At 43.7% G+C, this 16,343-nt stretch overlaps 1 long non-coding RNA gene across 1 annotated transcript in view; it reads right to left on the bottom strand.

The window, feature by feature from the left end:
- LOC138297279 (uncharacterized) overlaps positions 1-16,343 on the bottom strand; it is a 36,115-nt gene that overhangs the window by 18,366 nt on the left and 1,406 nt on the right. Inside the window, exon 2 of the long non-coding RNA XR_011203995.1 lies at positions 14,561-14,646. This is a non-coding gene — a long non-coding RNA (uncharacterized lncRNA). The remainder of the gene's footprint in view (positions 1-14,560; positions 14,647-16,343) is intronic.

Here is a 16,343-nt window from a genome sequence, read left to right on the forward strand (position 1 = left end):
CACCCAGAAGGATTTTGCAGCCCCATATTTGTCATGGACAAAAAAGGGGGTGGTCACCGTCTGGTTTTGAACTTGAAAGACTTCAATTCCTGGCTAGTGTACAGACACTTCAAAATGGAGGGAATCCACATGTTAAGAGACATCTTAATAGAAGGGGACTGGATGGTGCGATTGGACCTGAAGGACGCCTATCTTTCAATTCCAATTTTTCCACCACACAGGAGATTCCTTCAGTTCCATTGGAGGGATCAATGCCTAGAGTTTACAGCCCTCCTTTTCGGTCTATCCTCAGCACCATGGTGCTTCACGAAGTTGTTGAAACCAGTTGTGGAGTTTCTGAGAACCAAAGGGGTTCGGTTGATAATATATCTGGACGACATCCTGTTAATGGCCCAGAACCCAACTACAGTACAGAGACATCTGAACTGGACAATCAATCTATTACAGGATTTGGGATTCCTTATCAATGCACAGAAGTCATTGTTGAGCCCAACTCAGGTAATAGAGTTTCTGGGATTCAAGATAGATTCGATACAAGCGCAATTGATTCTCCCTTCTCTGAAGATTCGCAATATAAAGAGGGAGTTGAGGTCAGCTCTAACAAGTCCGGATATTTCATTAAGAAGTATTGCTCGACTGGTGGGTCTACTGGCGTCGTCCATTCAGGCAATCTTCCCAGCCCCTCTTCATTATCGGGCTCTACAGAGATTAAAGATCAAGGCCCATATTTATACTTTTTGACGCTAAACTGCGCTAACGCAGTTTAGCGTCAAAAACTTTTGGGCCGTCTAACGGCATTCTGAAGCGCCATGCGGGCGCCGTATTTATGGAATGGCGTTAGACGGCGCAATCAGACCGGTGCTGCCTGGTGTGCGTGGAAAAAAACCACGTAGACCAGGCAGCGCCGGCGTTGGGAAAAAATGACGTTAGGGCGTCTTAAAATGGCGCAAGTCAGGTTGACGCTAAAAAATCGTCTTAACCCGATTTGCGCCATTTTTTCGACGCCCAGACGCCATTTCATGACTCCTGTCTTAGTAAAGACAGGAGTCATGCCCCCTTGCCCAATGGCCATGCCCAGGGGACTTGTGTCCCCTGGGCATGGTCATTGGGCATAGTGGCATGTAGGGGGGCACAAATAAGGCCCCCCTATGCCACAAAAAAAAAAAAAATAATAATAATTATACTTACCTGAACTTACCTGTACTTCACTGGGATGGGTCCCTCCATCCTTGGGTGTCCTCCTGGGGTGGGCAGGGGTGGCAGGGGATGTCCCTGGGGGCAGGGGAGGGCACCTGTGGGCTCATTCTGAGCCCACAGATCCCTTAACGCCTACCCTGACCCAGGCGTTAAATTCAGGCGCAAATGCGGGTTTTTTTGACCCGCCACCTCCCGGGCGTGATTTTTGCCCGGGAGTATAAATACGACGCATTTGCGTCGCCGTCATTTTTTTAGACGGGAACGCCTTCCTTGCATCTCATTAACGCAAGGAAGGCGTTCACGCAAAAAAATGACGCTCTTTCTTCATACTTTGGCGCTAGACGCGTCTAACGCCAAAGTATAAATATGGCGTTAGTTTTGCGCCGAATTTGCGTCGAAAAAAACGACGCAATTTCGGCGCAAACGGAGTATAAATACGGGCCCAAATATGTGAGTCAAGGTTGGAGTTACTCAACCTTAATTCCGTTGACCAGGGAAGTAAGAGAGGAGATTCAATGGTGGTTGCATCACATGGAAGCCTGGAATGGCAGAGCCATCTTCGGGTCCAATCCGGAAGTAGTGATAGAATCCGATGCCAGTCAGTGGGGTTGGGGAGCCCGCTGCGGATCGGTAGTGACAGGGGCTCGTTGATCTCCAACAGAGCAATCCCTCCACATCAATTGTTTAGAGCTGCTAGCTGGTTCATTTGCGATAAGGAGTTTATCCCCCTCAAGACGGATTGTTGCATCCTGTTAAGGATGGACAATGTGTCAGCAGTAAGATACGTCAACAAGTTAGGGGGTACGAAATCTAAGATTCTAGCGGAGATAGCCAAGGAATTCTGGCATTATTGTCTACAACACAGGTTGGTGATTGTAGCGGAGTATTTACCAGGAGCCCAGAACACGGTGGCGGACTGGAACTCCAGGTATCTGAGGGATGCCAGCGATTGGAGATTGGATCAGAAAATGTTTCAACAAATAGTTCAGATATGGGGCCCTTGCGAGGTGGATCTTTTCGTCTCTCGCCTCAATTCCCAGATCCAGAAATTCTTCAGCTGGAGACCGGATCAGTTGGCCTTAGTGACGGATGCATTTCTACAGGATTGGTCTCCATTTCGGGAGTATGCCTTCCCTCCATTTCTATTGATTCCCAGGGTACTGTCTCAGATTCGGAGACAGGAAGCAGACCTGATACTAGTGACCCCGCTGTGGAGGTCTCAACCCTGGTTCCCTATTGCGCTTCAACTAGCTTGTGCGCTACCGTTGCTCATTCTTCCTCGTCGGGACTTATTGTTGAGTCCGGAGGGCCTTCAACATCCTCTGGTATCATCGGGGACTCTTACGTTGATGGCATGGATGGTTTCAGGAAAAACTGGGAAACCCCAGGCATTTCGCAACAAGCTAAGGACTTTATTAAACAAGCCTGGGCTTCCAGCACCCACAAGAGATATGCTTCTGCTTGGCGCAGATGGAATAGTTGGTGTAATGGAAGAGATATCAATCCCGTGGAGTCAAGTATTGATTTAGTGGTTAACTTTTTAGCGAGTCTAGCCTCCACTGGTCTGGCATATAGAACTATTAACAACTTCAGGTCAGCCATTTCGGCTGGTCATATCCCTATTGATGGTAAACCGGTTGGTGAACATCCACTAGTCTGTAAGTTACTGAGAGGTATTAGGTTTGCTAATCCGCCTCAGTCCAAATATAGCATGCTATGGGATGTAAACGTGGTTTTAAAATTCATTAATACTTGGCCTAGTAATAAGTTTTTATCGCGCAAGCAACTTTCGGCAAAATTAACTATGTTTCTTTGCTTGATTTCTTGTAAACGAGTTTCTGATGTTAAAGCCTTAGACTTATCCGGTAGAGTATATTCTCCTGAAGGTGTTTCCTTTTCCATCTCCAAGAGGACTAAAACTAATTGCAGGTCGGTATCCTATCCTTGGTATCCGAATAATACTAAGTTATGTGTAGTTCAATGTTTGAAGGATTATGAGTTGGTCACGGAAGAGTTCAGACAGAATATGAATGGTCAATTGTTAATTTCTATTCAAAAGCCATTTAGACCAGTAGCTTCTGCCACATTAGCAAGGTGGGTTAAATGGTTAATGAATGAAGCAGGAATTAATACGGAACAGTTTGGGGCTCACTCAGTGAGAGGAGCTATGGCTTCCAAATCATTTAATCTGGGTTCTAGTTTACAAGATATTATGAAGACAGCTGACTGGTCTTCTGAGAACACATTTCGTAAGTTTTACTTTAAACCTGTGGTTGATGTTGCATCTATTGTTATTAATCAGCTTTAAAAGAGCATAATCCGAGCCTCCGGTCCTGACATAGAATAAAAAAAATTCTAGCTTACGCGACAAGAATTTTCAATTCTATTAAGGACACGGAGGCGAGGATTATCCCACCCAGTATTTTATTTGAAGGTTATAATCAATTGTATAATTGTTATATAAAAGCATTATACCCTCCCTTGTTTTGTTGGAGAGATGTTTAAATATTGACTATGATTGTTTGCCTTTGAGAGGTATTATTATATACTTTTATTTCTCCAGGTTCTGATCAGAAGAATTCTTGAGATACTTTCGGAGATCTGTTGCGCTGAAAAGATCGTTGGGTTCTTTCTTCTTCGGAAAAGATTGCGTTTTGGAGTGGTTCACGGAAGGATTCTTCCATAAGTATCAAGGTCAAGAGAACAATGTTGTGTTTCTTCGTGTTTGGAGACATTTCGAGTTCAAGTTGTTGTAAGATTATCTGTGATACAAAGAAAGAGGATGTGACGTTTAGGTTCAGGACTCTTATGGACGGAGGTCACATTGGGTGATTGGAGCTCGTGACAGGATATTATGGGTTATTGGGAAATGTAGTTTTTTCATTTCATATGTTGTAATTGGCTGCTGTGAAAATTTGAGTAAAGAAAGAGACAGCATAATCCTCGCCTCCGTGTCCTTAATAGAATTGAAAATTCTTGTCGCGTAAGCTAGAATTTTTTTTATCCAGTGCACATTTAAATTTTGTGACAGGAAAGCGAAATATGAAAATCTTTGTCTTGCTAAACTCAAAGTAATGGTAGAGGGTAAAGCATAAATTTTACTGAATTTAAAGCTGCTATGAAATAAAAATTGTTCCTTGAAAAACCTTGAAAAAGTCCAAATTAATATTTACAGAAATCTCATTAAAACTACACTATTGCAAGAATGTGCCTGATTGACCGTAATCCGTCAGACTGGACTATAGTGAATGTAAACATCAAGTGAAGAGGCAGATTCTGCCTCACAGTCGCCGTGCTTGGCAGGGAACGGGTTAACTGTTAGCTCTAGCAGAGCAGTTTGTCGGTGTTTGCTCGCTGCAGAACTTTGCACAAACTTGCAGCAACAGAGGCCTAGATGCCACTGAGAAAGGCGCTGGCAATAAAAGCCTACACTGTGCTGAGGCCTCCTTTATCTATGACGGCAGTGAGGGAAGAGCTGGACACCTGCCAAGTATCTCCAACAATTGTGAGAACAGCTTCAGAAAAGCTGCGCACAGACATAGTTTGGACATAGTTTGAAACATGCCTCACCAAACAGTGGCGTAGCGTGGGGGGTGCAGGGGGGGCCGGCCGCACCGGGCGCAACATCTGGGGGGGGGGGGGGGGGGGGCGCGCTCGCACTCGCGAGTGCTAAAATCCACGGGTTAGGGGGCGCAAATTACTTGCCTTGCCCCGGGTGCTGTCAACCCACGCTACGCCACTGTCACCACAGGAACGTCTTACTGCCTCTTGAAACTCTTCCAGGGTCGGATGGGGCAGAAAATAGTCCCGGCACCGAAAAAAAATGGCCTCCATTAGCATGTAGCAACATGTGGCTCACATTTACAAATGCGGGCACTTTTGATCGGCATAGGTATTTTGTAATACATGGAACAAATTTGTGCTTGCTGCGGCAGTTTTTGTGGTAATATCGCGGAAATCAGCAGTCCGAATCGGCTAGCCTGTGAGACACGCTCAAGAGAAGTATGTGCCTCTATTTAGGACCAGGCTGGGGACGAAAAGCGGCCCAGGCTCAACTTTGTAAACCAGTCTCACAGCATTTTAAAATATGATTTTTCAATTATTCATGCTGTTAGATATACTATACGGGTGGAACGTATACATTGGCCTGGATTCATAGTGATTACCTCGCTTTCATTTATAGAGTGATGTTCTCGCTTCCACGAGGAGTATACACATTGTTCAATAGCACCGCAGTCTTGAAAGCGTGATATCTCACAATATCCTCCATGAAACTTGTCTATCATCTGTTCGACATTATTGTATTGAATGACTTCCGTTTACTTGTATCGCAATATCTGATTGTATGCCTTTTTACTTCATTGAATAAAATACATTTGAATTATGATTTTTCAATTTCGAATGTATTGCCTACAATGTTATAGATTTCTCAGATAACTCCAAAGAGGGGAAATGAAATGGTTTGTTACATTACATTTTATTCCCGGAGCTTCTTGGCGCTGAGGGAATATGAGAGCCAACTATGAAATAAATTGCTCGTGGATGGTGGAGGCGAGAATCGGAGAGAAAGAGAGGAGTAGACTTTTGCAGCAGTTAAGAGTAAAACAGACCTGGACTGGAAACCAGAATCCGTCCTGGTACATTTGTTCAACCAGCCCCACCCCACAACCAGATTAGGCCTTTGGAAACTAGTGCTGTAAAAGCAGCCCACCAGCCTGCGGAGAATGGCATGTTCGGCCCTGGAGCGAAAGCTCTGTCATCAGTATTCAAAGGGCTAACAGAAGAAACAACTGGCAAGAATTGACTTGCTCATCTCTGTGATGGGGTGTAGCTAACATCAGCGTATCAGATGTAGTTGCACAGAGCTCCTTGGGCTCGGAGGGTCCTTGGACCACAATTATGGGTACTTTTTGCTCTCAAGCTAGAAGAGGGGGTATATTTTCATTACTTGTATTAGAGCACATTTAACTATTTCTAAGCCACTGCCACTGCTGCCTGGAAATAGAGGTAAAACTTACAATGTGAAAGAAGGGGTCAGAACTAGGCCTGGGCGGAGTTCATGGAATCCCGCTACACAGAACGCTGATAAGTGACCAGAAAACTCCGCTGCGCTACACGGAGTTCCGCAAGTGGCAGAGTGCTTTAGGTCACGCTGTTTGTGCTGATTTTTAACACCAGGTGTTTGTCCCGCGCTGAAAAATCAGCAGGAACGGCAACATGCACAGTACAAAAGAGCGCTGCTTCTTTTCTGCCACTCACGTAGATTTTCTACTCGAGCAACACTTTTCTCAATGCAAACGTAAGGTTTCTCAACGCGAGCGGTAGCGACCATCCTCGATCGCCTGCATTGAGAAATCTTGCTGGGAAGTGGTATGAGTAACATTTTTCTTGCTTGCGCTCGCCATCTTAAAGTTGCCGAGTACGAATGAGGAAAAAAATCTCCACTACATAGAGTTTTTCGGAACTATGCGCTCGAAGTAGAGCACGGGGAAAAACTCTGCAAACTGCGTGAGTGGAGCGGAGTTCACCGTCCAACCTTAGTCTGAACCATAGAGTATTAACGATCAACAGCCATGGTTTAAAGAGCATCCTTTTAATAACTAGAAACTTGCGTCTTCACACCTTCAATGACTATTGCAGCTTCATTCTTCACAATATGCAGCATGTTAAGAATCTTTTCAGGTGCCCTCGGGTAAATGCTTTTGCCATAATCTGACCCTGATCATGCTAGGACAATAACTACAGTTATATGCAGGTTTGGCTCTAAGAAAGACCGAATTCTCCACAGGGATTTGAGGTGGGAAAACCTGGTCACACAGGTCACCAGGGGATCTAAATAGATTTTTGGGTTCCTCACTGCTTTTAAAGAGAGGCTCGATTTCCTAAAAAGAAAGGAAAGTCGGTAGAAACCCAGCTGGGAGAATGTAGGTAAGAAAAACCTCAGGTTTCCATTTTAAAAAGTAGATTTGCAGGCACTCTCAATCTGGCAATAGAAGGGCAGGAAACAAGGGGCTCTGACTGCTGATCACTGCTTCTGCCAGCAATAGAAGACTGCCTGACGGCTGTTCAGTGCACAGACCCCCCCGTTATCCACCTCCCTTCTTAAAACACCAAAGACCGAGGGGCACTAGCTCATTGCTTTCTCTGGGTCAGAAGCCTGTTTAGAAGAGGTCAAGCACGTTGTCACGTATCCGAGGAAAACGTGGCCTAAAGGATAGCTGTCTTCTCTAGCAGTGTGACCTCATGAGGAAGTAAGGACAGGACAAAAATATTCGGATGCGCAGGATATAGGAGAGGGTTTTTGAAGTAAATGTCACAGAAAGAAACAAGGCTCGGACAATGAGTGAGTAACGCCCCCCCTTGCCATTTAAAACGTTTTTCAAAAAGAACCAGATAGACCGTCATGGAGGCACAACAGCCCCTATCTGAATGTGCACGGTGGTTACTGCCTGCTCAGCAGGCTGTGGGACGAGTGACGTTTGGTGTTGGCAGATTGTTAGTGCAGAGAGGTACAATTCTTTTTACCTGTATCCCTGGGTGAGGTTCTAACAATCACCCCTTGGGAAATCCATTCAGTTCCCCCATATCTTTGGTCCTTCGTGTCTTCTTGAGAGTATGATGAGGTGTACTGTTCCTTTGAGGACATCTGGGCAGAGTCTTGTAATAGAACATCTGGGTAGAGAGCTCTGATTGCACCCACTTCCCAAAGGTGATAGTGTTACTTCACAGCTCTCTCGCTCGAAGTCTTGGATTCCTATGGTGCTGCCAAGATCCTCACCACCCCTCAGCTTACATGACTTTGCAGGTGTCGCTGTACCATCAGCAGCAGTGGCTTACACTCAGGGCCAGATTTATCATAACTTTGTACCATTGTAAAGTCATCAGAAGTATGACAAACCAATCCAATGTAGATTTGGGATTTACTTTCTAGCCCTTGAACAATGACTAAAAGTGCACAAAAGAGAGCTATGTGGTACTCAGCATCAAGGGGGGCATCCGTGAGTGGTACATGGTGTAATCTACCAGTTTATTAACAGAATTTTGCGCCAAAAATATGTCTCCTTGAGACTTGCGCAAAGCAGGAGCAAATTTTACTTTTTACAAAATGTTCCCAACTTGCATGTGTGCTGCGCAGTACAGCGCACATACAAAGTGGCACAAGTTTTAATGTTAGTTTAAGCCTAGTATTTTGTAGCGGAATAGTAATCTTTGAATACAAAACTTATGATAGATTCACACATACAAATTTACACTTCTCAAAGGTGTGTGCAATGGGAAGGCAGCCACAATGTGCAATACTGCCTGGGAAGAGAGCGGCAGTGACCTATTTTTGAGCACATAGGTCCACCCTGCTCTTTTCATCTCACACATAGTGGTTGCTGCGCTGTGAAACGTTTTTCAGTAAAAGTGCCCCCCAATCTCCATTGTCTGACTCACTCCTCCCCGTCTACCTTCCTGTGCCACCTGCACAACACTCACGACCACAGAAGGTGGGCCCGGCTCCTCTCAGCACTCCTTTAGGTAGACTTCCCACAGTGGAGCCAATGGCAGCTCTGCCACTGGGAGAACCGCATCCCATTGAATTCCAAATGAGACAGGCTAAGTGAGAGGATGGGTTATCTGCCCATTTTTGTGAGACGTTCTGTAACTGCCTTCCTCTAATTGAAGCTGTTTGTTGCACAGCCACTTAAAGGGACTCTAAACTTTCAGAGTTTGTTCTTGCACTCTTTCCTTTCAGCATTTTAATAACTATTCTCTGGTTAGATAAGAATTTGCATTCAGAAAACAAATATTTTTATGGACACTGCAATTGTTCAGTGACACCAAATTGCCAATCGTCGTGGATGTTTTTTCTAATTTCTTTGCACTTTCCACAACAGCCTGACTGTCGATTTCTGAGAGTTTTGCAGAGTAGAGTTTTGCACGTTTGCAGCATTCTTTGCTGAAATTGCGCACTGGTATTTGGACTGACAGCGTGAGATTTACTGAGGTGTGGATTTATGCACTTTCGCCGGGCTTAGTTTTCTGACAGTTCTGCAGAATGTACCTTTGGAAACAGCCATAAGGAAGATGAATGAAGGTCCATGTGAAAGGAAAAGATAAATCATTGAGCATTGCAAGGGGAACAGCTCAATGGCAACTGGAGCACTATAGGCGCCCTTGGCCTGGCGAAAAGAATGTGAGGAAAAGGATATTACCTCCAGTAAAGTTGAACATAGAATTTGTCAGACAGAGATGCTAATACTATCTGAGTCCTGTGGAGCAAGTGGTACATCTACGAGGAGCACTGGTCAGGCTCTTGTTCTAACACACCTAGTGGTGTGTTATGTGGGGCAGTGCACGTTCATACTCCACCCATCTTCAGTAACCCTCTCAGAACTTAGCGGACCTTCCACTCAGATCCTGCACTGCCAGTAGTTTAGTGTGACAATGAAGGCACTATTTCAAAGGAGGCCAAGAAGCCCAGCCCAATTTCCTTTCCTGCCTCTCGAGATCCCTCAAAAGCAGGACCGCTACTCCCCCTGCCATCTTGGTGTTCATTAGGATTGTCCGGTTCCTCTGTTTTCTGAAGCCTATGGATAAAAACACAATGCCACTAAAGGCAAGACAGGAGAATACTCAGAACCAAGAACACATGACTAGATGCCCTGGTAACAGGTGCCCGTCTATTCGCAGGAGGAGTGTGTGCAAGTTGTTTGTCATGCAGCTGTGTGTGTATCTTTATGTTTGGGATGTGGTATATTGTGCATGTTTGAAAGCCAGGATCTCCCAGACCTGGGCCACCAGACATGCAGATGTTTCCTTGCTGCTGCTGCCAGCAAAATTGTGAAGAGAAACAGACAGTCTTCTGGGCCCTGGATCCTTTAATCCATCCTAACCTCAAGCCATCATCTGCACAAACCACTATTAGCCTCACAACACCAGAGCCTCAGTGGAGCCCAGTTATGTGCCAGAGGTATTGACAGAAAGCATCACACTATGGTGACAGGAAGGTGAAGGAGGAAGGGAAGGAGTCAGCTGAACAATATGTAATAGCTGGAGGATAACAGAATGGGATAGGAATGGGGGGGACAGAAAGAAACGAAGAAATAATCCTTCTTAGAATACCCATGAGACTGCGGAGTCCAATGCAATTAATTGTCACTGCCAATGATCAGTCCAATTATGATGAAAAATACTGGAAAATCTGTGGCATTATTTTCCGATTTCTGTGAAAAAGAAGAGGTAAAATCTATAGAAATTACTGTGAAATGCCAAAGTACCATACAGTGCACATGCAAACTTAGAAATGTTTGGAGAAAAGAAAACTTTTCTCTGTTGTGTCTGCCGAAATGAGGTTTGTATTTTTGGCACAAAGGCCCTGTACATCTTTTTTTATTAGATAGGGCTTTGCATCAGAATCAATTGGTTGTTGCATGGCAATGTCTATGCACCAGCCATTATATGACCAGTGCTTAATTAGAGCCGGTGGGTTCTGGTGGGACCCACCGACACTCCATTTTGGGGACTGTCACTTATTTTTCAGCAAAACACTTTGATCCAGTGCTATAAAGAGAAAAAGCACAAAAACAGGGAAGACGGAGAAATACAGAAAACAGTGACAAAGGAAGCAAGAAGAAATTAAAAAGAGCCAGAGTGAGATAAAGAGTCAGGGAGTGCTTGGTTTATAGAGGCATGACGTGGAATCAAGACAACGCAGCCTTGATTTTGGCATCCTTACCTTTAATAGTGCTAACTACAGCTTTCTGAACAAAAACTTGGGATTCAACACTTATTGTTTTACAAACGAAACCCAGTGGCGGCTGGTGACATTTGAAAGTGGTGGGGTGTAAAACTTTGGGATGAGTGACCAGTAGCGAGCAAGCTTAACGAGTGAGCCCAACTGTCATTAAGGGGGCGTTCGGGGAGAATTTTTTAAAAAAAGAGTGACCAAATGGTGCCTTTTTAAGTAAGTTTCAGAAAGCAAGAAGGTTATTTAGGCAATTGTGAAAGTGTAGTTAGTACATCAATAAAGAGATTTCATATGACAATGATGTAGCTAGCTGCTTATTCACTATAACCACAAAACTTCATTACAGACTTTGAGAAAACAATGCTAAGTACGACACAGATTTCCTTATTTATTTATATATCTTTGCAAGTCAAATTTACTCAGGAAATACAAGTTATTGTGATTTGTTGGACTGGACACAATGGGAAGAGCAAGGAATACACACTGAAAGGCAGTAGGGCACTCTACAAGGCACTGTATGTCTCATTGAGGGGATGAAGAAATATGATCACATCACCCCCATTCTGAAGACGGAACTCCATTAACTCCCCTTGCTGCCCTACGTTATCATCACAACCAACTGCATCATTTACAAACATTGCAACTGATGCAGCTGTCATTCATGAAGTAGTGGTGGTTGCCCAGCAAAGCCATCATGATCTGCTGCAGCACTCCTCTCATCTTCCAGTTGACAGGCAGAACAAAGTTATCAACAAATAAATAGGTATTTGAGATCAGATAGCAATTAAAAGTGTGGCGGTACAAGAGGTGCTGCTAAAAATAAAATGATGGACTGCAGCAATGTCTCAGATGCTCAGTACTGAGTTTCAGAAGAACCATATGGTAAATGATTGAGTTAGACAAATTGAAGTCAGGCATACACCAGTGATTTCAGAGACTCAAATATCTCTACGGCAGATGAGGAAGAACTGAGCAGGCCATAAATCACCAGCATTCTAGAAATGTTAGGATGAACAACAAATATTTTTGTACTTTTTGTAGACAAAATCTTTATGTCTGTCCTTAATTGCTGCAAACTTCTCATTGACTTGAATGTTAAATTCTGGGATTCTCTTAACAAGGTCTCTCTCTATACAGAGCATTGCTAAAGCGTTCAGTCTTTCCTCAATTACGGTGTTCCTCAGGAATGTCTTGATTCTGCTTAAAGTTGAAAAATATCATTCCAACTCTGCTGTTGTCATAGGGGTGGTAATGACTATTTTTTGTCCATATTAAGTTTCTGAATTAAAGGGAGCAAAGAAATGGCAACATGGCCTGACGTTATACATGCACTCCAGACCGTACAGTTAACTCAGTTCTCAGATCCCCTTTGTTGACCATAGGATAAGCTTCCACAGCTTCATTCAGTGGTTGCTCAGAGAAGGAACTATTATAATTTGAAAATTGATCACTTTGGCACTCACTAAATGCTTTGTAAAAGAAAAAATTTAATTTGCATGCACAACTATAGTGTCACATATTTCCTTTGCAATTAGGACCAGACTGCTGATGTTTTTTCAGCAGTTTGAGAAACTAGAATCATTTGGCAGTCTGCTGTATAAATCGTAAATCCCTTCTCAGACTTGTTCATGCTAGTGACAAACTGAGTGTTTGCTTTATGCACAAAGACAGTGTCTATTTTGCGTTTTTGTAGCTGGTCGTATAATATGTCGACATGAGGCATTATTTCATGAAACAAAAACAGAAAGAACTGAAATTCTCTGCCTTGTAGTGTCCGTGCAAAGCCACGGGCCTCAATCCCACTTTTGGATTCAAACTCATCACTGGCTTGCACAGTGTCGAAACATTTCTCAAGATCATCTCTATATCAGAATATTAGGTTGATTGTATGTATGTGGCCTTCTAGCCACAATGTCCTGAAGTATTTCCATTCTTTTGGGGGAACGTGCCTGCTACATCCAAAAAGAAAATGTGTGCCTCAGAGATCTTAGTTATTGCTTCTTGCATTATAAGAATAAGTTGGTAGGCATAACAGTGGACATAAAGGGCATTAGGGGATATGTTGGACATTTGGTTACACATCTCTAATTTTTTTTGCATTCCACCAAAGATTCCACTCATTACTGAAGTACCATTGTAGCTTTGTTCAATAACTCTTTGTCTTTGAGGGGGCTCTGAAAAAAATCAAGAGCAGTTCACAGAGTTTAGCTGAAGCAATGGTTCCTGCACTAGAGTCTCTTACATGTGTGAAACCATAGAACCTCTCCACAACCGTACTGTCATTGTCAAGGTACCAAAAGATTAATACGGACTGCGTTATAGTGGCCACATCAGTGGTGTCATCAGCCTGAAAAGCCACAAAGTCTGTGGTTTATCAACTGTTGGACAATATAGCTTTTTATAATCTCTATCATGCACTCAATATGTTCATTTTGTATAGTGTTAGAGGTGCCCTTAAAGACTGTAGCACATGTACTATTTCACTGTCTACGCTTGCTACTAAATCCAGGAAGCCTCTGAATATACCAGGATTTGAGAAACTTTCAAATTCATCATGCCCTCATAATGCCAGTTCAAACGCGTCACAGAAATTAATACAATCAATTATTTTTTTAACAGTATGCGTCTATTCCTATCGACTGCTTCATTGTGTTTCTTTATTGATTTCTGGTACGCGTCGCTTATCTGGGCTTCATTCGGTGTGTCTCTCAATATTCAAGGTCTTGTCAGGTTTTCCATATGGATACGAGAGTGAGCATGTTTCTTTATTTTATCTGACAAATGCTTTAAGTCGGTTACTCCTTTTTTGTCAAAGGAATGTCACCACCAAACCGCAAGCAAAGGAAGCAGAACAGAGAATTTGTTGAAATACTCCCTGTAAGCCAATCAATTTTTGTGCACCAGGAGTTTGAGAATGTACGTTTGTACATCTTCCCCCTGTTTGGGCAGTTTGCTGCAGTTTTAGGTCTGGCCAGTCAGGTCCTTATTGTTATACATTTAATTTGTCTTCATGTCTCATTCCAACGAAAGGCTTTGCAAGTAGCTGCTCCACCATATTCATGGTGTCTTTAAAGTCACCTGTGAATAATCATAGTACAGTGTATAAGGTGTGGAGCAAAAACATACTTTATGTTTCTGTATAAATGCGTATCTTGTGCATCATCGCAGTATATCTCCAACAGCTCCTCTTTGCACAACATGACTGTTAAAAATATAGCCCTATAGCCTGCTACCTTGGGCTATACCGGGCTCAAGCCACAAGTAAGGGCCAATAACAAGAAAAAGAGGGTCTTTAACAACTGATATAGCCTGAGGCAGCTGAGCTCTAAGGCTAATATTACATTCCATCCACTGAGAGTTGAAGGTTGTTCTGAATTGAAAGGGAGAAACAAAACGACAAACATTGGAATGTCGGCGCAGACGGCTTGTACCGTCTATTAGTAGCCCTGAGACACTTTACTGTCTTCAGTGGAACTCCCAACATTCTAATCTTCTAATGTTTATTACAGAGCTGAGAGCTGTGTCCAAACTGACACTGTATGATGTGTCCCCCCTCCAACCGTGGAGACCACTTACATAGTCAAGGCCCTTACCTACTCTGTAAAAATAAAATAGTATTGGTGCCCTTACCTTAAACCCTGAGGTGGAAGGGCAGAAAAAGTGGTTGGGTTCTATGCAACACCTCTTTGTCCAAAAATGATGTGCCCTTCTCCAGGCTGTAACAAATGCAGAAAAGCAAAATATTACACAATCAGCAGTGGCAGTAATTTCTTTAAGTGGCCTTGTGCCTGCTCCATGCCTTTTAATTCTACTACTACTACACCGTGTGCTGCCTGGGCCTCTTTTTAGACCTAGAGATGACGTAGAGGTTATTTAGGTTGGGCCCTAATGGGGCATTTGTAAAAAGTGAAGTGCATAAGAGTGAAGTCCCTAGGACAAATGTTAGGACGTTCCCTTTGGACTTTGGTGTAACAGGGGTATAGTTGCCAACCCTACCATTTTAGGCAGATGGCTACCGCTTTATCTGCAGCACCAGTGCTTAAGAATTAAACTTTTGCCTGACATGGCTTTCTTCACTGCACAGATCTAAGTAAGTATACCGACTTGAAAGAGGAAATGAAAATAAAACCAGTCAGCAGACAGCAGGGCTCTGTCACCTTTACTGTTTTTTTCAGGCTTCTCTTCAGAGGGCAAGCTCACAAGATTAGATGAAAAGAACGTTCAGTAGCTATATACTATCCCTGAAACCTGGAGAGCTACTTATAATCTTGGATTTTGCACAAAAAAGTAATTCTGGCAATTCAAATTGGGATTATGTAAAAGATTTATTCAGGGTGTGCCACAATTACAATTTCCCACACTCTGGCAGGTTAGGTTGCACTAAAAAAGTATAAATATGGGCCCAAGTGAGTATATGAGAGCTGCAAAGAGTTAGTCAACATTGAAGCATGATTACAGAGTAAGTGGGCCTGTGGTACTAATAGTTACTGAGGCAGTGAACAATAATGTGAGTGCAATTAATGGGTATTAAGGAAGCAAATTGTGCACTATCAAATTTGCATTGTTATGTCAGGGACACATATTAGCGACTGCAGATGTGGAATCGGATTACGCCTGAAGGGGAAGGACACGCAAATAACACAGTTTTCCCAAATTGTGCATATCCTGTATTTACAAAAGTGCATTTGTGCAATATGCATGCGTTAGTTTTTTCTGCTGAAAATCGTGGATACAAGCACTTGCAAACTGAGGGCAGATGGTAGTAACTAAATATCCGACCCTAACCTATGGTATTTTAATGGTTTGAGATATTACCTTTGGTGGCAATGTAAATAACATTAGCAATCTCACAACCAAGTTGGGAAGACTCTGTGAGCTCTAAACCTGCCATGGCGTCTGATTTTTTATACCGTGGATACGTAGTGAAGGAAAGACCGTGGGGGCCCCCGAGTCACTCATTCCGCCAGCCTTTCCCTGGCGGTGTAAACCACCAGGGAAAGGCTGGAGGAATCGGACTCATTATCCGGCGGGCAGCGCTGCTTGCAGTGCTGCCCTGTCGGATCAGAAACGCCACCCCCTTCAGGCTGCCTGGTGGCGGTGTTTCATCCGTGGCGGTTCTGCCACGTTCATTATACGGCGGTCTGAACCACCATGTCGTTGGCGGAAACTACTGCCACCGCCGGCATGGTGGTCCAGACTGCCATGTATGTAATGACCCCCTAAGTTTCCAGCGCCCCATCAGCAGAAAGGGCCAATCACTGCATGGCTTCATTATGAAGCCATGCAGTGATTGGTAATGAGTTTAGTGGGCCTGAAAGTAGCCTCCCATCCCCGCATTGACTGACCGTTTAACCACATCTCTTGGCCCAATCCTGATACTGCTCTCCTGCTGTAATATTACAGAGCATGATAA

Source organism: Pleurodeles waltl, chromosome 5 (assembly GCF_031143425.1).
Source record: "Pleurodeles waltl isolate 20211129_DDA chromosome 5, aPleWal1.hap1.20221129, whole genome shotgun sequence".
Lineage (NCBI taxonomy): Eukaryota > Metazoa > Chordata > Amphibia > Caudata > Salamandridae > Pleurodeles > Pleurodeles waltl.